The 21,898-nt window shown below is 36.1% G+C and overlaps 1 long non-coding RNA gene across 1 annotated transcript; it reads left to right on the top strand.

Annotated features, from left to right (window-relative positions):
• Positions 1-3,018: 3,018 nt before the first annotated feature.
• Positions 3,019-21,419, top strand: LOC131380713 (uncharacterized). The gene is made up of 3 exons (XR_009208818.1): positions 3,019-3,138; positions 20,095-20,196; positions 21,346-21,419. It is a non-coding gene; the product is annotated as an uncharacterized LOC131380713 (long non-coding RNA).
• Positions 21,420-21,898: the final 479 nt, after the last annotated feature.

Genomic DNA, 21,898 nt, shown 5'->3' with positions numbered 1-21,898 from the left:
TACCCACCCTTGGGCATTCAGGGAACATTAGATTGCTGTTTTTTGTTGTTGCTGTTGTTACCTTGTTTAACTCTTTCACTTTTTTGGTAAGAATGGTTCTTTCTAAAAATGCCTTCTAATTTCAAGCATGACACCAGTTAATGAATTACTTCATTAATGTTTTGATTTACGTGCTATTTGTTTAAGATGCTTTAAATTCTGTTGTTTAGTTTTATTTAATTTTTGGTGAAAACCTTACTATTTGTTTCATTCTTCAAAAAATAATCCATCAAATGGAAAAAGGATAATTTGCATTTTAGTTGGAGTTGTGAGTTACAGATAAATATTTTTATAACTTTTAGCAAATATCAGTTTGTTTATTCTCAACTTTTGTAGTTCATCTTTTTGAAATTTGAGGTACATTTATTACATGCCCAGCGCTCCTCCTTCTAGCTATTACAAACTTGAAAATAACATAGTCTCTGATACGGTTTGGCTCTGTGTCCACACCCAGATCTCATGCACTGCTCACATTTCAAAATGCAATCATGCCTTCCCAACAATCTCTCAAAGTTTTAATTCATTCCAGCATTAACTCAAAAGTTCAAGTCCAAAGTTTCATCTGAGACAAGGCAAGTCCATTCTGCTTATGAGTCTATAAAGTAAAAAACAAGTTAGTTACTTCCAAGATACAATGGGAGTAGAGGCATTGGATAAAGGCTCCCATTCCAAAAAGGAGAAATTGGCTAAAACAAAGGGGCTATAGGCCCTATGGAAGTCTAAATCCAGCAGGGCAGTTGTAATTCTTAAAGCTCCAAAATAATCTCCTTTGGTTCCATGTCTCACATTGTGATGATTAATACTGAGTGTCAATTTGGTTGGTTTAAAGGATGCCAAGTATTGTTCCTGGGTGTGTCTGTGAGGGTGTTGCCAAAGGAGATTAACATTTGAGTCAGTGGACTGGGAAAGGCAGACCTACCCTCAATCTGGGTGAGCACAATATTATCAGCTCCAAGCATGGCCAGAATAAAAGCAGGCAGAAGAACATGAAAAGATTAGGCTGGTTTACTCTTCTGGTCTACAACTTTCTCCTGTGCTGAATGCTTCGTGCCCTTGAACATTGGACCCCAAGTTCTTCAACCTTGGGATTCAGACTGGCTTCCTTGCTCTTCAGCTTGCAGATGGCCAATTGTGGTACCCCATGTTGTGATTGTGTGAGTCAATACTCCTTAATAAACTCCCCTTTATATATACACCTACCCTATTAGTTCTGTCTCTCTAGAGAACCCTGACTAATACATAGATCCAGGGCTTGCTAATGCAAGGAGTGGGCTCCCACCATCTTGGGCAGCTCTACCTCTGTGGCTCTTCAGGGTAGTGCCCTCACAGCTGCTTTCACAGGCTGGTATTGAGTGCCTATGACTTTTCCAAGTCCACAGTGCAAGCTGTCAGTGGATCTACCATTCTGGGGTCTACAGGACAGTGACCCTCTTCTCACAGTTCCACTAGGTAGTGTCACAGTGAGGACATTGTGAGGGCTCAACCCTACATTTTCCCTCCACAGTGCCCTAGTAGATGTTCTCCATGAGAGCCCAATCCCTGCAGCAGACTTTTGCTTGAACATTCGGGCGTTTTCATACATCCTCTGAAATCTAGGTGGAGGCTTCCAAACCTCAACTCTTGCCTTCTGTGCACTCATAGACCCAACACCATGTTGAAGCCACCAAGGCCTGGGGCTAGTGCCTGCTGAAGCAATGGCCCAAGCTGTACCTTGGCCCCTTTCATCCACAGCTGGAGCAGCTGGGATGCAGGGTGCCATGACTTGAGGCTGCACAGAGCAGAAAGGCCTGGGCCTAGCCCATGAAACCATTTTTCCCTCCTGGGCCTCCAGGCCTGTGATGGGAGGAGCTGTCACAAATGTCTCTGAAATACACTGGAGGCATTTTCCCTATTGTCTTGGCTATTAACATTCAGCTGTTCTTCTTTACTTATGCAAATTTCTGCAGCCTTGAATTCTTCCTCAGAAAATGAGTTTTTCTTTTCTACTGCATGGTTGGGCTGCAAATTTTCTAAACTTTTATGCTTTGCTTCCATTTTAAATATAAGTCCTAGTTTCAGGTCATCTCTTTGTTTATTCAAATGAGTGTAGGCTTTTAGAAGCAGCCAGCCACATCTTGAATGCTTTGCTGCTTAGAAATTTTTTCCACCAGATACCCTAAATCATCTTTCTCAAGTTCAAAGTTCCACAGATCTCTAAAGCAGGGGCACAATGCCATCAGTCTCTTTGGTAAAACATAGCAAGAGTGACCTTTACTCCAGTTCCCAATAAATTTCTCACTTCCATGTGAGACCACCTTAGCCTGGACTTCACTGTCCATAACACTATCAGCATTTTGGTCACAATCATTCAACAAGTCTCTAGGAAGTTCCAAACTTTTTCTCATCTTCCTGTCTTCTTTTAAAGCCTCCAAACTTTCAACCTCTGTCCATTATCCAATTCCAAAAGCACTTTCACATTTTCAGGTATCTTTATACTAATACCTCACTTCTCCAGTATCAATTCTCTTTCTCCAAAAGACAGACAGACACACACACACACACACACACACACACTTCCCTGTCCAAGATTACACTGACAGCCCATCACTCCAGAGAGGTAAGGAAACTCTGCTATTATATATTGTCCTGCATTCAATCTTTTGGTGCCTTTTAGGAAAGCTCAGTGAAAGTCTAAAAATAATTAGAAAGTAGAAATTTTTTTTTAATTAAATAACTTTTGTTAGGGAAACTTTAACATAACTCTAAGTTAGAAATCTAATTTTAAAAAGAAACAAGAAATCTCATTTGAAGACAGGAAATTTCTTTCTGTTTTGGAAATACAAAGTACTTTTTCTTCTGTGGAATTTAATAAGCTGATATGAATCAGTATCTTAGCATTCTACCTAGAAGTGGAAAGCAAAATTATCTTTGTGACCAAAATGGTGACACATAATTACTCACTCACAAAAAAAAAATCACTAACACTACAGCATTTTCAAAAGCACATTTTCCCAGTCATGATATCTATCTTGAAGAGTATAATTTAATGAAGAATATTCTGTCATCCTTTGAAGTTTAACTGAATATGCAAGTAACCAAAAACCAAGCTTTGAGTAGAAGGTAAGTACCAAACTTCTTATGAACTTATTTTTAAAGCTTCTGCTTAACTCAAGTATATTTCTTTGCAATTCAATGTGAATAAGAAGTCTGGTTTTTTTTGTCTTGAATGTTATAATCCTTATCAAAGTGTAGGTGCATAAAGTATGGATGGAGGATTAAGGATTATAAGAAGTCACTAAAAGGCAAATATACTTTTTTTTCTTTTTTTTTGAGACAGAGTTTCACTCTTGTTGCCCAGGCTGGAGTACAATGGCACAACCTTGGCTCACCACAACCTCCACTTCCTGGGTTCAAGTGATTCTCCTGCCTCAGCCTCCTGAGTATACTATCTTTAAAACTTTGAATGAAAATTGATTATAGCTTTTGAGAAATTAATAAGATGAAGAAAGCAAAGATGTAGTTTAGAACAACCAATTTACAACTGAGCTGAGAAGGATTGAATATCTCACTTTAAGTTTGTATGCTATTAATTTGTATAGGGAATTAATTGTAACTATTTCATGAATAGTATCTCTTTTTTCTTTTAACTCTATTTGTTTTCTTGATAACGTCTATATTATTGCCTATGTTGACAGCAATATTGGACCAATTGGGCAAAGTTTAACAGCCACAGGTATTTAAAGGATCCACAACATCGTCACTGTATTTCATTGGCAGAAATCCTAAAAATGCTCACCCTAAATGATCAAATGCCATTTTGGCAGAGTGCTGGGAAGGTAGAAATTTACAGGCTCATTTTAAAGATTTAGAATCAATCTGTTGAAATGGATACAAAATTAATAGTTTAAGTACTGTAATTATTACAAAAGTTTATAAGAGAGAATTTTTTACTGACCCTATTGTAAAAGTTTAATAATATCATAATGGTATTGGCTATCTGAGAAAATAGTTTAGACAAAGCTCCCATATATACCTAAAAAATGCCCAAAGACAACTCATTTAGCAGTATGTTATCTTCCACTTAATTACTCAATAAGTTGCATTCACTGTTTACAATGTGTCAACACTGTACCAAACACACTAGCTGTATTTGCTAATTTAATTTTTTTAAAACCCTATGAAGTATGGATTGATAACAAACCTATTTCAACTGGACTACTAGAGCCTAGCAAAGTAAAATAACTTGTCCAAGGAAATACAGCTAGAAAGGATGAAGCCAAGATGAAAATCTATTTATTTTGACTCCAAAGTTCACTCAACTGACCTGCTAAATTGTAATTCAAACATTTAAAAACTTAGTTAATTTTCCGTGTTTGGAAAGAAAACATTTTCTTTTTTCATTGAACTACAAACTTTGTAGGATATTGAACCATGTATAAAAATGGGCATATTAAAATATTTTATAAGATGATTTCTGCCTGCAGATAGTTACACAAGCATTGAGGAGTAAAAATCTTATTTTTAGATTAAAAAGGAACTAGAATTTTAATAGACAGATTGACAAGGAGGACACTTCAAAGTAGACAAAGTCAAGACTATAGGAGGACAAATCATAGAGAATATTCATGGGGGAATAAGAAGACTTTTTATGTTTCTGGAAAGAGGATGATATGCTGAGTAGTGATAAGATTTAAAAGCTTTATATTTTAAAGGGGTTGGGTTCAAATCATAAAGATCTTGAAAGCAAGTTTACAAAACAGGGACTTGGTTCCTTTGAGAACAGAAAATATGGATAATTTTGAATAGGAGAGTGACAAACATAGATTAAATGTGTGATTTGTGAATATTATTTGATTGCTCTTTTATAGAATAAATTGTCGTGTGAAGGAGATATTTTAAGTTGAGAAAAATAGCATAGTTTGGTTCCAAACACTTTATTGTAAAATGATAATAATAATAATGTAGCTATTATTGTCTGAAAAAGCTAGGATTTTAAAAAGTAGAAAGTTGGCTGTATAGAAATTTCCATTTCTGAATGTTCAAATTATTTTAACACATCTTAGGATTACTGATTAAGGTAGAATATACATAGGGGGATGAGTATTGCTGACTAATTCATCAGAAAATTTAGAAATTTTCATGAATGTTCAGTGTTTCTAGTATCTTTTCACACCTCATAGAAAGCACATTAAGAATAATATCCCTCTGAATCTCTACTGATTTGGCCAATAAGGAAGAACTTTTTGAGATTATTAATGTATTCCATTCAAAGTTTTTTTATCTTTATGAGATATTTTTACATCATTAATCATAATCTCAGTTATTTTTAATATCTACATTTGGGCTAATTCATAAATACATTCTATAGCGAATGTTACATTATACTGTATACATTTCATTTCTAAGAATAAAATTAAAAATATTTTGTATATAAATTGGTAATATAAATCCTTTTGACTAGTCATGTTGATATTCACAGTTTCTGTCAATTGCTCTTATTCTTAAAATTATTTATTTATTAGGAGATAGAGTCCTATGAGTTTAATCACTGTCCTCAATACTCAATATTGGGTAGTTGAGTTGGTAATTGCAAATCCTCTATATAAGAATATTCTTAATTTTCCCTAGCAGTAGCTATTAAAGTTCTTACTATCCCGTCAACAACTTCCAAATTTAAAGTCCACAAAAATTGGGTCTCCAAATACACTATCAAGAACTTTTCAGGAATATAGGGTTAAACAAAGACTATCTTGAAAAGATCTCACATGTGAATTTGCACTATTTGATATAGGTTTTCATGCCTGTAGTTCAATGTATCTAGCTTAGGTGTCTCTCCTCTGTCCTCCCAGCCACTTTGTACTATTTTTACACTTGGAACAGTCTGTCTATCTGCTTGTCTCTAAAGCAATTGTTTAAACAATAATTTTAGTGACAAATGGAGGCAACTCAAGGGAGTTTGTTTTAATTTTAATATTCCAGACACTAAATATAGCACCTGGAACTCAACCTGTATATGCTGAATGGGTGAGTGAGATGACTGCCTGGTTGAAAAACAAGGACAGATGAGAAATGCAGGGTCAATAAAGCTGGAAGTAATAAATTTTTAAATACACTTTAGTTTCAACAGGATTAACAGGAAAGCCAGAGACTACATTATTAGTTAGTGATGAATGTTATTGCTGAAATAATATTTCTTTCATCTTATGACACTGCTTCATTGAAGTTTTCTATGAAATCTGTGTTCTGGCTGCATTGCCTTTGGCTAGAAATGTGCAGTGAAGAGAGATTATAAACAGCTTTGTACTTAACCTTTCGGTTGCTGCTTCAGCCTTCACCCATGACTGAAGACCTCCCAATTCTCCAGGACCTCCAGGCGCTCAAAAACCTCAGGGTTTACTCATAAACACTATTTCAGTTTCCCAAGGTTAAGGTATACTTAGGTATCAGACAGTGATGGGGAATATATGGAACTTAACATAAGAGTATATTTCTAGGTAAGTTTCTGGGAGAATTAAGACAGCAGCTGCCCATGTGAAGTATGTAATTTAAAAAAGACATGAAATTACATAAATCAGACCACTAAAGCTGGGAATAAAGGTGGCAAGATTAAAGTGCTATTGGACCTAAAGGCAGAAGGATGTAATCCAATATTTATTTGACCTTTCACTTCACCCCATAAAGTTGCCAAAGCTAAACTAAGAAATACAGTAAGACTTTGATCTCAAATCCTAGTACACAGCCCAAGTTGGCAAAGATTAACTATGTAGGAGTGTCTTTTTTCTTTTCTTGAGGTCCAGAAGACCTGCAAACCAGGGAGCTTTCCCTGAGGCCTGAAGCAGAGAGCTTCCTCCACCTTAGATCTTAGGCATCTTGGGGTTGTAACAAGAGATCTTGTACCAAATTGGAAAAAACCGCAAGGAGAGATTTATACCTGGGGTTTTGTTTCCTAGATTGACTGCCTTTACCTCTTTGACCACTTTAGCCACAAGCAAAATTTGAAAGGAGGACTTCACAGCTCTTTTCTCCAGATTACCTGGGTATAGTGAAAGTTCTGCCCACTTTTATTCCTAGGTATAGAGTCAAGTGGTGTGTCTTTAAAAGTACCTCATCTAAAACCTAAAGATAATAATATCTAGGCTGTTAAACAATTACAGTTTCAAAGCTAGATTAAAAAAAAGAAAGTCTTTACTGGGCCCAGTGGCTCACATTTCTAATCCCAGCATTTTGGGAGGCCGAGGTCGGTGGATCCCTTAAGCCTGGGAGGTGGAGGTTGCAGTGAGCTGAGATTCCACCACTGCACACTCACTCACTCCACCCTAGGTGACAGAGTAAAACCCTTTCTTTGGGAAAAAAAAATGGGAAGATATCGGCTCCTTGGAATTACAAATTTATGAAAACCTAACAACATATTATGTCTTGCCCGTAGAACAAACCACAAGGGTAATGCACATTATGACAAAAGTTGAAGTGTAAAAATAAAGGGAAAATAATAAAGTTTATTCAATAATATTTATCTTATGAGACACCTAGATCTGTGTAAATGTTGTTATTGATGGTTGAAGAATTGCAAAATTATATAATATACTCCCTTTTTAGAAAAAAATTAAATAATTCGATGATGCATGGGTAGTTGTATTATAAATGTAAAAGTTATAATGTTAAGTATTTTGTGAAATATTGTGAAAGTCTCTAGGATAGGAATTGTGTCTTCTTTCATTTACTTACAGTGACTTACACATAGTGGGGACATTAAATGATTTAATGAATCATTATTTGTGCATAATAAAAATTTGCTATTTTCTACTATACACAAGTGTTTCATGACATATTTTACTTAAAAGAAAATGAGAGAAAATGGCACCTACTCTATTCCTATTTTACTGTATTAAAGCCCAAGTCTGTTTAATCCTGGGTCACCAATTTCTTTACTATAGCAGTGATAGCTATTAGGAAAAAGCTATCATGTATACAGTGTCAAGTTTTATCCTACATGCAAAACACATAATTAAATGCAAATTAATTCATTTAATCTTCATAACAACTATATCTTTTTTGGGCTAAGGGCTCTTATACTGTTTTAATTATATTATAGCCTATGCATTTTTGTGTCTTCTCTAACAAGCCTTTGCCTAATCTAAGGTCATAATGATATTCTCCTTTGTTTTCTTCTAGAAGTTTTATTGTTCGGGGCTTATATGTTTCAAGTTAATTTTTGTATGTGGAATGAGGTTTGGCTTACTTGTTTTCCTATATCGATACCAAGTTTATCCAGCACTATTCATTGAAAAGACTGTCCTATTGCCATTGAAATACTTGGACAATTTTGTTGAAAATCAACTGACTATGAATGTCTGAGACTATTTCTGAATTATTAATTTAGTTCTATTTAGTCTATTTAGAACAAAATTGTATATGTCCGTACTTACATCAATATCAGACCCTCTAGAATATTTTAGTTTTGCAGCAAGCTTGGAATTCAGTACATTGAATTCTTGATACATTTCTTCTTTTTAAAACTTGTTTCTGCAAAACATAGCAAAAACGTATTTGTAAAATAAATATTCGATAAAACATTTGTACCCGGAATATATAAATAACTCTTAACAACACAACAGTAAAAAGGAAACTCAAATAATAGTGAGCAAGCAATTTGAATAGACACTTCACAAAAAATATGTTGGTCAATAAATAATATAAAGATGCTTAATATCATTAGATTGTATGGAAATGCAAATTAATATGTCAATGAATTACCACTGCATGCCCACTAACATGGCAAAATAAACAAACAAATAAACACCTAACAACATTAACTACTAGGAAAGATGTGGAACAACTAGAACCCTCACACATTGCTGTTGCAAATGGAAAATGGTAAAGGTAGTTTGGAAAAGAGTTTGACAATTTCTTATAAAGTTAAACATAGACTAAAGAACCGAGAATTTTACTTTTATGTATCTAAGATAAATAAAAACAAATATTCAAACACTTTTACTCAGTGGGTAATAGCAATTTTATTCATAATATCCCCAAACAACTAAGTGAACAAATAAATACATTGTGGTATATTTATACAATAGCATAACACTCAACAATAAAAAGGAATGAACTATTGATACATGCTATATCATGGGTGACTCTCAGAGGCATTGTGCTAACAATGCTAGAATCCAGACGAAAATGACTAGAAACTAGATGTTTCCCTTTCCATGATATTTTAAGAAGGCAAAATTATTAACCAGAAAGTGAATCACTATTTGCCAGGGTCTGGATATGGGGAGACAAGGAGCATGAGGAAATGCTTTGGGGTGATGTAAATAAATGTCTGGGTCTTGATTGTCTTGATGGTTACACTACTACATACATTTGCCAACAATCATCAAACTGTACTCTTTAAAAGAATGATTATTTTATGTGTAAATTGTATCTCAACAAACATAATGTTTTAGAAATCTATATTATTTACTCTTAGAAAAATGTTTCCTACATTATTTCTTCCCCTAGTGAGCTAGTTTAAAAGTATAACACACACATATATTTTTTCTATTTTCTTTTCTTCCCACCTCCAATGTTTGCCTTTCTCCCCCATAACACTCAACAAGAATATGTGAACTTTGAGCATGGTTGCTACTTTTTCTAAACCTGAATTTTGTAAAAGTTAGCCCCAAATGAAATATCCAACAAAATGAAAACTAGATTCTCCCTCCATGGGAGATACTTTCTCACATTTTCAAATATCAGGAAGGGTGTGCTAGAATCTAGCTTAAATTCTTGCCTAATGTGTCTGGAGTTTCCATGTTTCTCTTGTGAAGAGATGGCCCATAGTCACTAGTTTGCCTGGAGTTTAAGCTGCTTATGGAAAGGGAGAAGGAGATGGAAGGATGAGCAGGTAATTGTGTTTAAAGGCAGCAAATAATCTTAGCTGATTTTACAAACAATATCTTACTATAATATAGCCTCTATCCCTCAAAAAATTCACATATACAATTCCATTCATATACACACTTAAAAGGTTCATGGAGTACATGAATGTCAAGACCACAGAAAATGAGAGAGAACCCTTTTTTCTATAGGAGTAGCAAAGATACTGTTACATCCTTGAAAATACCTTTCTCTAGTGCCTGACTCATTATACAATCAAATGCACTGATAAATAGCAGTGCTTGTGATAAGGATAATGACAATTTCTTTTCTCAATTGAGGTAACATTTCAAAATGTAGTTTAATTTTTGGTTACTATTTCCAAAATAGCAACGTAAAAAGAGTACGAATGAGAACATGAGGCAATTTGAGAAACATGACATTAGGAAATGGATGAAAACTCAAATGGCACTTTCAAAGTTGTTGTCTTGAATTATTTGATTTTCTACAGATGTCATCTATTCTCAGCAAAATGTACTGCTACCCCGCAAATAATCGATGTGCCACTGTGTGAATTTGCGCTGTCAGAGACATTTATTTTTCCTGAGTCTTTACTGATTTTTGTAGAGCTAACAAAATGATATAACCAAAGGCCTATATCTTTCAGTAACTGGCATTCTATTTGGCCCAGAAATATTTTTATAAATAATGTTATGAATAAATATTAGCAATAATTAGAAGAAAGAAATATTGTTGACCTTAAAAATAGCAGGATATATGTATTTTATGTACGGTAAATACCTTCAACTTCCAAGTATCCGTGAAAATGGTGAACGGATAGTCAGAGATGGCATGAACCGAAATATCACAAATAAGGTATAAATGCTTTATGTCTAAATATGACAATTTCTTTCCCAATAAAATTTTTCTCAATCTTATGAAAAGTAGTAACCAATTTGAGCAACTAATCCAAAAAAGTAAATCATTATTAAACATATTGTTACCTCTGATTTAATTTCCTATGAGGCTGGTCTTTATCTAAGACGTGAGTAAAAAATAACAACAAAATGTCTTCTTTTGAGAAGTGTCTGTTCATGTCCTCTGCCCACTTTTTGATGGGGTTGTTTGTTTTTTTCTTGTAAATTTGTTTGAGTTCATTGTAGATTCTGGATATTAGCCCTTTGTCAGATGAGTAGGTTGCAAAAATTTTCTCCCATTCTGTAGGTTGCCTGTTCACTCTGATGGTAGTTTCTGTTGCTGTGCAGAAGCTCTTTAGTTTAATGAGATCCCATTTGTCAATTTTGGCTTTTGTTGCCATTGCTTTTGGTGTTTTAGACATGAAGTCCTTGCCCACGCCTATGGCCTGAATGGTATTATGCAGCCAGAAAACACATGAAGAAATGCTCATCATCACTGGCCATCAGAGAAATGCAAATCAAAACCACAGTGAGATACCATCTCACACCAGTTAGAATGGCCATCATTAAAAAATCAGGAAACAACAGGTGCTGGAGAGGATGTGGAGAAATAGGAACACTTTTACACTGTTGGTGGGACTGTAAACTAGTTCAACCATTGTGGAAGTCAGTGTGGCGATTCCTCAGGGATCTAGAACTAGAAATACCATTTGACCCAGCCATCCCATTACTGGGTATATACCCAAAGGAGTATAAATCATGCTGCTATAAAGACACATGCACACGTATGTTTATTGCGGCACTATTCACAATAGCAAAGAGTTGGAACCAACCCAAATGTCCAACAACGATAGACTGGATTAAGAAAATGTGGCACATATACACCATGGAATACTATGCAGCCATAAAAAATGATGAGTTCGTGTCCTTTGTAGGGACATGGATGAAACTGGAAAACATCATTCTCAGTAAACTATCGCAAGGACAAAAAACCAAACACCGCATGTTCTCACTCATAGGTGGGAATTGAACAATGAGAACTCATGGACACAGGAAGGGGAACATCACATTCCGGGTACTGTTGTGGGGGGGGGGGGTGGGAGGGGTGGGGACAGCATTAGGAGATATACCTAATGCTAAATGACGAGCTAATGGGTGCAGGAAATCAACATGGCACATGGATACATATGTAACAAACCTGCACATTGTGCACATGTACCCTAAAACCTAAAGTATAATAAAAGAAGTTAAATGATAAAAAAAATAAATAAATAAAAAATAACAACAAAAGAGTCATGGGGCATTGGAATTTCCAAAAAAACAATCAGCTCCAACAGAATAAAACAAAAGTTACCTCAGCTCAGTCTGCATTTAGGAGCCCCTTTAATCTTTGCTGAAAATTCTTCATCCAATTACTAATTTTTCAGTGGAGAATTGGAGCAGCAGGACATAGCTTTTACTAAATCCAAGAGGGCTTATTGCCTTATTATATGCCTTGCAGTAAGTATTCAGGAATTTTTCTCCATTTTTCAGGGGCTCACTCCTAACTTTTATTTATCTATTCTTCTCAGCAGATACAATACTCTTGCTTTGTAGACCAAAGAAATCATCACTCTTGAGCTATATTTTTTAATAAACTCCTTAGCTGCTCTGTTAATCCTTTAGTTCCCTTATCTCTAATTTGGGGAGAAGTTATAGTATATATCACCTATGTTTTTTAAAGTGTTTAATAAAGTAAAAGACATAAAGTGTTTAAAGCAGGGCCTGGGACATCATAAGGGTCAATATGACATAGGGTTATTGCTAATTTTGCATCTCTACTCCCGCATTTCTTGACCATCTCAAAAATTCCTCTAAATTTTCATCCATATTCTCTTTCTGCTTTGCTGTCTTAGAGAAAGAAAACTCTGTCCTCCTTTCTAAGGTCATATTTATCTTAATTAAAATACTTTTTAAAGTTCTGATAATTTGATGGTCAAGAACAAATCATCAAGTAGTGGTTGTTTTCCAGGTATATTTTAAATTCCTTAACCTAGAATCCACCATTTTAATTCCACTCTATTTGCCTAATTTTTTAAATTAATACTTATCCAAAAATCTTCCCAAAATAGGCTTTTTAAAAAAAATTACTTCTCCACCTCAGTACCATTGCTTTTTCATTTCTCTGGAATGCACATCTCTTGTCTGGTAACCAAAATGTTTCTTTATTCAATATTCAACAAGAATTTGGATTTATTGTGTAGCAGAGATAATTACTAATCATTAGTAACAATGCATTCTTACACATTTCCCAGCCCCCGGGAATTCTGGTGAATTCATGTTACTCATCCTAACCCATGGGTTTTTAGTGAAACATAGAAAAGGTGGTTTGAACTCCATGTACACTTTATCCAACTATGGGAACAATGGTGGTTTTGTGTTCCTAATGATGCAGCTACAAGGTGTCTGAATTTACCTTAGCCTGAGACCTTGAATAATGGTGGGGAGCAAAACTCCAACCAACCCACACTGGATATGTATGATGAGCAAGAAATAAACTCTGTAATGTTAAAACACGGATGAATTGGGGTTATCATCAAGCAGAACCTGAGCTGCCTTGACCATCCTAGATGCTAGAGACAAAGAAATTAAAGGTAGAATTGTTATTCTTAAGAACCAATAGGGTAGAACCTTGCTTTCTAATATTGTAGTCACAAAGCACATTAAAATATATGTATATATATATATATATATATTTTTTTTTTTTTTTTTTTAAACAGAGTCTCGCTGTATCTCCCAGGCTGGAGTGCAGTGGTGCGATTAGGGCTCACTGCAGCCTCTACCTGCCGGACTCAAGCAATCCTCCTACCTCAGCCTCTTGAATAGCTGGGACTACAGATGAGCACCACTATACCCGGCTAATTTTTATATTTTTCATAGAGATGGGGTTTCACTATGTTGCCCAGACTGGTCTCAAACTCTTGGGATCAAGCAATCCACCGGCCTCAGCCTCCCAAAGTGCTGGGATTATACCGTGCCCGGTCCACGTTTTAAATTTAAATTAGTTAATATTAAAAAAAAACCTTAAAGTTGAGTTCCTTTGTTACACTAGCCATATTCCAAGTGTTTATAGCTATATATGTCTAGTGGCTCTCATATTGGACAACGTATGAGTAGTTCCATCTTTAGAGACTATGATTGAACAGCATTCGTCTAGAAAAATGAAGAAGAAAGCAGCACATATGCTATTGCAGTACGGTTTCATAAGTGGTGGTAACAGAGCTGTAGGTAAAGAATATTATGAGAAAAAATGTGTTGGTAAATAGAAATTCTTAAAATATTATTTTTAGTATATTTTGAGAAAAATGAGAGGAAATGACATGACTTTTTATAATAAAAGTTGTAAAATCAGATTCCAACTTTAGAACTTTATTCAACACATGTATTAGAACAGATATGCAATGATGTACACAGAAATGTTTAATATAGCAATTTAGTTTTAATACTAGATGTCTGGTAGCAATGGCAACAACTAGAGCTCATTTATTTGGGCCTGGAAATATAAATAAATTATATCCATAGAATAAGATATTATGTCATTTTTAACATAAAATGAGTTGGAATGTCCTTATAGTTGGGTTTCATGAGGTGAGATAGTCCTAACTGAGAAAGAAAAAAAAAAACTACCGTCACCAGGTATCAGGTAGAGAGGGCTCCAGGTAGCAAGAACAAAGCTAGACTTGAACTATCCGTGAGGTTCTAGATGCTTTGGAGGCTGGATTTCTATAGTAGAGAAAATCCAAGAAGCACTGATGAAGTCCTCCATTTTTAAAAGTGTGGTCATTTTTAGGGGCCAGTGAAGTACAGAATGCCAACATAGCCATCTCTAGCAGGAACAGGAATGTTTGGATACAGTTCAGAGGGACTTTACAGAGGATGTGATCTTGGAGAGCTATCAAAGTTGTGCTCACCGGGGTTTTGAGTTCACAGTGAATGGAATAAAGATACACAATTCTGACTTTCCCACTGAATACAACAAAAAACCCTGGACAATATGCATGAAGCAGCTATTTGAGGACTATGCCAAGTAAATGTTGGCTGCAGTGAACAGGGAACTCAAAGTACTCACGTACTGGCAGTGAGTTTTCTGTTTTTGTCTTGTTTTCTTTTCCTCTCTTATCTTCAAGTATGGAATCAAAGAGAACCCGAGGCCGGGCGCGGTGGCTCACGCTTGTCCTGCAGCACTTTGGGAGGCCGAGGCGGGCGGATCACGAGGTCAGGAAATCGAGACCACGGTGAAACCCCGTCTCTACTAAAAATACAAAAAAAAAAAAAAAAATTAGCCGGGCGAGGTGGCGGGCGCCTGTAGTCCCAGCTACTCGGAGAGGCTGAGGCAGGAGAATGGCGTGAACCCGGGAGGCGGAGCTTGCAGTGAGCCGAGATCGCGCCACTGAACTCCAGCCTGGGAGACAGAGCAAGACTCCATTTCAAAAAAAAAAAAAAAAAGAGAACCCGAAACCTGGAACTGCATAGCAGTTGCACACAGAAATGGTTTCTAAAGGAGCCCTCTCTTTCTGGTCAGAGGAGCAGGAAATCCAGGCCCTATGAAACAGAGAGTGGAGGGATTTCCTATTTTTATTTGTTATGTTTTCTGTTCCTTTCTGTCTTAGCCTGAGGCACTAGCAGCTGTGCGTCTATTTTACTTAATAGTTTGTGAGTTCCAGATGCCAGACATTCTCTGTCTCTGTTGTTGTATGCCTACTATCTATAACATGCCTGGACATACAAAGTATCTGTGCAAGAAAAACTAAAATATGAGGTAAAAGGTAGAAGAGGCCTCATGCACAGGAACATGGAGTGATCAGAAAGACGAAGACATTCAGGATACTTTGGTCTTGGAGAAAAATTACTTAGAAGTGGCAAATAGGGTCAATAGGGCAGGACATTGAAGGTCATTTATCTCACAGGTGAAGTAGAAAATAAAAAAAGACTACATCGGTTAGGAAGAGGAGGAAATTCCAGTGAAAGTTTATATTAGACATAATAACAAATTTCATCGACTCTTTAATTTTACAAATATGTGAATAATATTGGCTACAAAAGCATTGATGTCTTATAAAATTTAAACAACCTTCATTTTCTGTACATTACCTTGGAAAGTAATTCTGAAGTAAAGCAAGAACTCACTTTAACCCACAAATATTTATTAAGTGCCCCTCTGGCAATGCTTTGTTTTATTTTTAAGAGAAAGGTCTTATTCTGCACTCACACTGGAGTGCAGTGGGGCGATCATAGCTCACTGCAGCCTCGAACTCCTGGGCTTAAGCACTCCTCCCATTTCAGCCTCCCAAGTAACTGGGAGTGCACTATGGCCACACAACACCACTAGGACTATTTTTTTTTTTTTTTTTTTTTTTTTGGTGTTTAGTTTTTAGTAGAGACAGGGTCTCACAGTGATGCCCAAGCTGGTTTTTGAACTCCTGGCTCAAGTGATTCTCTGGCCTTGGCCTCCCAGGATTACAGACAGGAGTCATTGTGCCCAGTCTAAGTGAATTGAGTTTAATTTACTAAGTTGAGGGAAGATATTTCTAATATTCAGCCTTGGTAAACTTTTCTAGTACTTACTGTGCACTGAGAACTCTGTGAAGCAACAATGTTCAATGAACAGAAGTTGTAACCCTCTCATGTGGGCAAGGACTTTTGTTTCCATGATTTGCTGTTGGTATTTTCCTTTTATTTTCCTAGCTCATTTCATTTTTTTTCAGACATCTGTGATTTCAGGGTTAGGCAATGCAGTAAATTATTTCATACACTCTCTCTTGGACATGTTCCAAGCAAAATGCCCTTATTCTACTATTTTGTACCGTCCACGTAACATCTCATGATTTTATTGGATACATCAATTGTGCAGAGAATTTGATTGTATATGGGCAAACATGACCATACAATTTCTCTAGTTTATCTTCTGTGTAATGTATCCTTTAAACAATCTCATAAATAAACCCAGTCATTTCCCCAGCTTTTCCTCCCTTTATAGACCCACACTGAAAGCAAAATGTGTAAATTTTCTTTTTCACAGCAAGATTACTCTACCCGGGAGACTCAATGGACAATTACTTTCCCCTTTGAATTCATTTTGTGCTATGTTCCGTGCTGTGTAAGTTTATAAAATCTCTTCATTAACCTAGTCTTTAAGTCCAGGAGTTAAATCTAAGCTCCTGAAGCAGTCATACCGGCCCAGACTACTGGCCTTCCCTTGAACTCTGTGGTTCTCAATACATGAGCCCTTATATAACACTTGCAATATTCATCTTGAAAAATCTTGGCTACTTGATGCATGTAGGAAACACTTAATTCCGATTGAGTTTTCTGAAAAGCGGACAATATGCATCCTGAGCAGTAAACTCTTAAAGTTAATTTTGAATAAATGTTATTTAAAAGGTGTTTTGCTTTTCCTATGCCTGATTATAAGATACAGTCTTGCACTGCATAACAATGTTTCAGTCAGTATGGACTGCCTATGCTACAGTGGCCCCATAAGGTTATAATGGAGCTGAAAAATTCCTAGTGCCTGGTGTTGTTATAGCCAGCCGTTGTAACATGATAGCACAATGCATGGCTTACGTGTTTACAGTAGTGCTGGTGTAGGCAAAGCTACTGCTCTGCCAATTGTATAAAAGTATGGACATACAGTTATGTATAGGACATAATACTTGATAATAAACTACTTTATTACTAGTTTATGTATTTACTATACTATACTTTTCATTATTATTCTAGAGTGTACTCCTACTTATAAAAAGTTAAAGCCACGTGCAGTGGCTCACATCTGTAATCCCAGCACTCTGGGAGGCTGAGGTGGGAGGCTAGGAGTTCAAGTGGAGTGAGCTATGATCACACCATGGCATTCCAGCATGGGTGACAAACCAAGATGAGACCCTGTTTCTAAATAATAATAATAATAAATTTTTAAAAAGAAAAACATAAAGTTAACTGTAAAACAACATCAGGCAGGTCCTTCAAGAGGTATTCCAGAAGGCATTGTTATCACAGGAGATGACAGCACCGTGCTTGTTATTGCCCCTGCAGACCTTCCAGTGAGAAAATATGTGGAGGTGAAAGATAGTGATTTTGATGTTCGTAATTCTGTGAAGGCCTAGGCTGATGTGTGTGTTTTAATTTTTAATAATAAAAAATTTAAAAAGTAAAAACATTAAAATAAAATGTGTTAAAAATAGATTAAAGCTTATAGAATAAAGAAAAAAAGACAATATTTTTGTCAGCTGTACAATGTGTTTGTGTTTTAAGCTGTTACTACAAGAGTCAAATTATTTAAAAGTTTACAAAGTTGGCTGGGTGCATGGCTCACACCTCTAATCCCAGTACTTTGGGAGGCCGAGGCAGGTGGATCATTTGAGGTCAGGAGTTCAAGACCAGCCTGGCCAGCATGGTGAAACCTCATCTCTAACAAAAATGCAAAAATTAGCTGGGCGTGGTAGAGGGCACCTATAATCCCAGCTACTCAAGAGGCTGAGGCAGGAGAATGGCTTGAACCTGAACCCAGGAGGCAGAGTTTGCAGTGAGCTGTTATCTTGCCACTGCACACTCCAGCATAGAGCAAAGACTCCATCTCAAAAAAAAAAAAAAAAAATTTACAAAGTTAAAAAGTTTCAATAAGCTAAGCTTAATTTATTACTAAAAAAAGAAAAAAATAAATAAATTTAGTGTAGCCTAAGTGTACAGTGTTTATAAATCTACAGTACTGTACATTAATGTCCAAGATGTCGACATTCATTCACTACTCGCTTGTTATCTCACTCAGAGCAACTTCCAGTCCTGCAAGCCGCATACATGGTAAGTGCCCTATACAAGTGTGCCGGCATGTTTAGAGATGTTAAGATACATAAACACTTACCATTGTGTTACAATTGCCTACAATATCCAGTACAGTAACATGCTGTACAGGTTTGTAGCCTAGGAGCAATAGGCTATACCATATAGCCCAGGTATATAGTAGGCTATACCATCTAGCTTTGTGTAAGTACATGCTATGATGTTCACACAATAGTGAAATCACCTAAAGACCCATTTGTCAGAATGTATCCCCATTGTTAAGTGATACATATCTAGTAAAATTGGAGGCATTTGGGACACAAGAACAGCATTACTAACATCATTAACAGAAGTGCTCTCATTTTTTTAATTGGAAAAATCTAGGCAAGTCACTTTGAGAGGAACTAAAATTAAGATTGAGATTCCTGGCCTTTACTGTAAATTTACTGAATCAGACTGTCCCAGAAACCAATTGACTATGTATGCTTGATATGGGGTGTAGGAGGGGGATACAGGAAGATTTGCTCCAATGCAAAATGGTGAATACTGATTTGATTATATAGCTTTTAAAGCACTTTTTGCAGTGTTCCTGATTTCTCCCTTCCTTTGAGGCTGGTAGCTGTCCTTGCTCACTGCTGCAAGCATACCTGTTAGTAATAGGCATTCCCCTGCTGTCTAATGGGGTCATATTCTTTAAAATGATAAATATTGCAAAAATGATCAGTTTCTTTGCAAAATTAGAGTAAATATTCTATAAGTACGGACCCAAGGGTCTCTCTTATGCATGTGAAACCAATTTATATAATGGGGTGGACAATAGAAACAGCTTTAATTTTTCTCTTCATCACCTTAACCTTTCTCTCTTGAAGTCTCTTTTCTGCCCTGAATGGCATTTCAGAGACATATTATAATTTGGGGGTCACTTTCAGATATAGAAATGTCTAATTCAATCTGAATCAAAAGTTTAATCTTGCATCCAATATAAAGCATTCACCTCTCACCAGTTCAGATTTTATTTACATTCACCTCTCACCAGTTCAGAGTTAACCCTATGCTATAGAGCCATAGGCCGAGTGGCAAGGAAGGAGTAGGCTGGAGGAATGAGATCTAGTCTGTTATTTCACAATATTTGTTCCAAATACCCTTTCTCCCATTCCCACCCCAACAATTTCCCCTTTGTGCTTCTCATTTAATTTTGGCAGGTGCCCATATTTTCTGGAACATATTGGCTGTTTCTTTGGAGACCATGAACACTATGTCATTTCTTTTTGTGGGCGATTTAATCTCTAGGAGACTTCACACATCATCCTCATAAGCTCCTACCCTGGGTTCCTTTTCCTGGGAAGCAAACCTCTTGGGCATCTCTCAGGGTTTCCTTTTGGCCCACTGCAAAACTTACAAACCCTTGTTCCACAAAACAGGAAAAGACACGTCTACTCCCACCCCACGTCTGCCTTTTCACCTCTGTCCTCACTTTCAATTTCAGGTTTATTCAGCCAGCCTTTGAGTTGAAAGAGGAAGGAGCATCCTTCCTGCATTTTTGGAAGAGGGAGGAGGAGAAATGCCATCAAGTCTCTATCTCTTATGAGTAGGTAGCCTTTATATATATATATATCACCGGGAGACTGAGAATGGATATTGATATTGATCAGATTGGCCATCTCTTACTAAGCCCTCTGGAATGTGTAAGCACCTTTCTTTGGAATGCAGATGTATACTTTTTATCCTTTGTCCTGAGCCTTGTGGCTTCAGTGAGTCCTCATCCCAGACAATAGAAATAGTACCATTTACAAGTATATTGCATTAACTGAGGAGCAATTGCTTTGTAATATCTATTTTAGCTACCCAGAAGCCTTTTTCATTTTGTTTATTCCATACCCAGGTGTATTCTAAATTTTCAAATCTGCAATAGTGATGTGTTTCTGGTTTTTGGTAAGTGTAATGGTGTAGGCTGTGCTGTATCATTTTTTTTCATATTTTTAGATTTACATGTCACATCTCAACAAGCTAATTATAAGTGACTCATCAAACTCTTAAAATCTCTTATGTTTTAATGAAATTAATATATATAAAGTCTCTAGCATTATTTAAGGAAGGTGCTTAATATAGATGCGTATGTCAACCTAAAGAAAGAAACTGAGGCAAAATTGATATAAGTAGAGAGTTAATTTGGGCCAAAATTCAGAGCAGTAACCCAACAAATACTTCCAAGCTTCTTTAGAAATGCGGTGAGTTGGGGCAGTTATAAGCAGATTTTTAAAGGCAAAATGAGGAAGCACAGCAAGGGGGTTTCAGTCTGTTCACATACAAATACCATTTGTTAACAGTGATAAGCTAATAAAAGATTGGCGAAAGGCTACAGTGTGTCTCCAAATAGTCATTATCAGTATGTGGTTAGGGTTGTTCCTGGAATTATTCACCTAATCAGGAAGCATTACGGAATTTCAGGGAAGTAACTTTGGTCTCATGTCCCTTCTCTTTGTCCATTTAAATTTGTTAACCTCTGATTGTCCAATTTTGTTCTCATATTCTTTAATCATATGTGTTTTCCCTGTGATTTCCATGTGAGTGTTTCGCTATCTAACGTGGACAGTTTCAAAGAATAATGCACTGGTGTTCCCTATGTTTGAGGAAAGAGTTTGGGATTTGGGGGATAAATTTAAAAGCTGCTATTCACTAGATACTAAATTTTAGGAAAAATCCTTAACATATTTCAACCTGTTTCCATCTTTTAAAGGATGACATCTATTTTGCATGTTTGCGAGAATTAAACGATGCAATGAAGATAAATTTTCTGGAACACGGTAGGAGAAAGATTCACACATGTTAGTACCTTTTACTTACCCTTCAATTATTCATCACTTACTTAAGATATTCCACTCTGAGTATTTTTCTTTCAAATTATGAGGGCTGGTGATTTCTTATTCTCAGAATAATTAATCTTTCAGAATTTGTATCGCAAAACCTGCAAATCAATTGCATTAGCTATTCTTCGCTCATTTGTATTATATTACACTGAAAGTCCTTAGAGAACTATAAAAAATATATGCATTTGCCAGAGGCGGTATTGTTGCTTTTTCTAATTCCTTCTGAACTCTATGATGTAATTAATCTGAGCCTGGTGCCCTGTCAACTTCAATAATCTTGACGACCTTATTACACTCTCCAGCAGAGAAATAAGTATTAAGTGAGCACCTGAGGGAATTAGATTCTACTGTCATCATTACCAGCCAATGTTTTTATAAACCATTTCACCCTTTTGTGTATATGAGAAATTGTATATTAAACTG

The sequence above is a fragment of the Hylobates moloch genome, unplaced genomic scaffold, assembly GCF_009828535.3.
Source record: "Hylobates moloch isolate HMO894 unplaced genomic scaffold, HMol_V3 SCAFFOLD_12, whole genome shotgun sequence".
NCBI lineage: Eukaryota > Metazoa > Chordata > Mammalia > Primates > Hylobatidae > Hylobates > Hylobates moloch.
The sequence above is the reverse complement of the archived record's forward strand: the minus strand, read 5'-3'. Positions and strand labels throughout refer to the sequence as shown.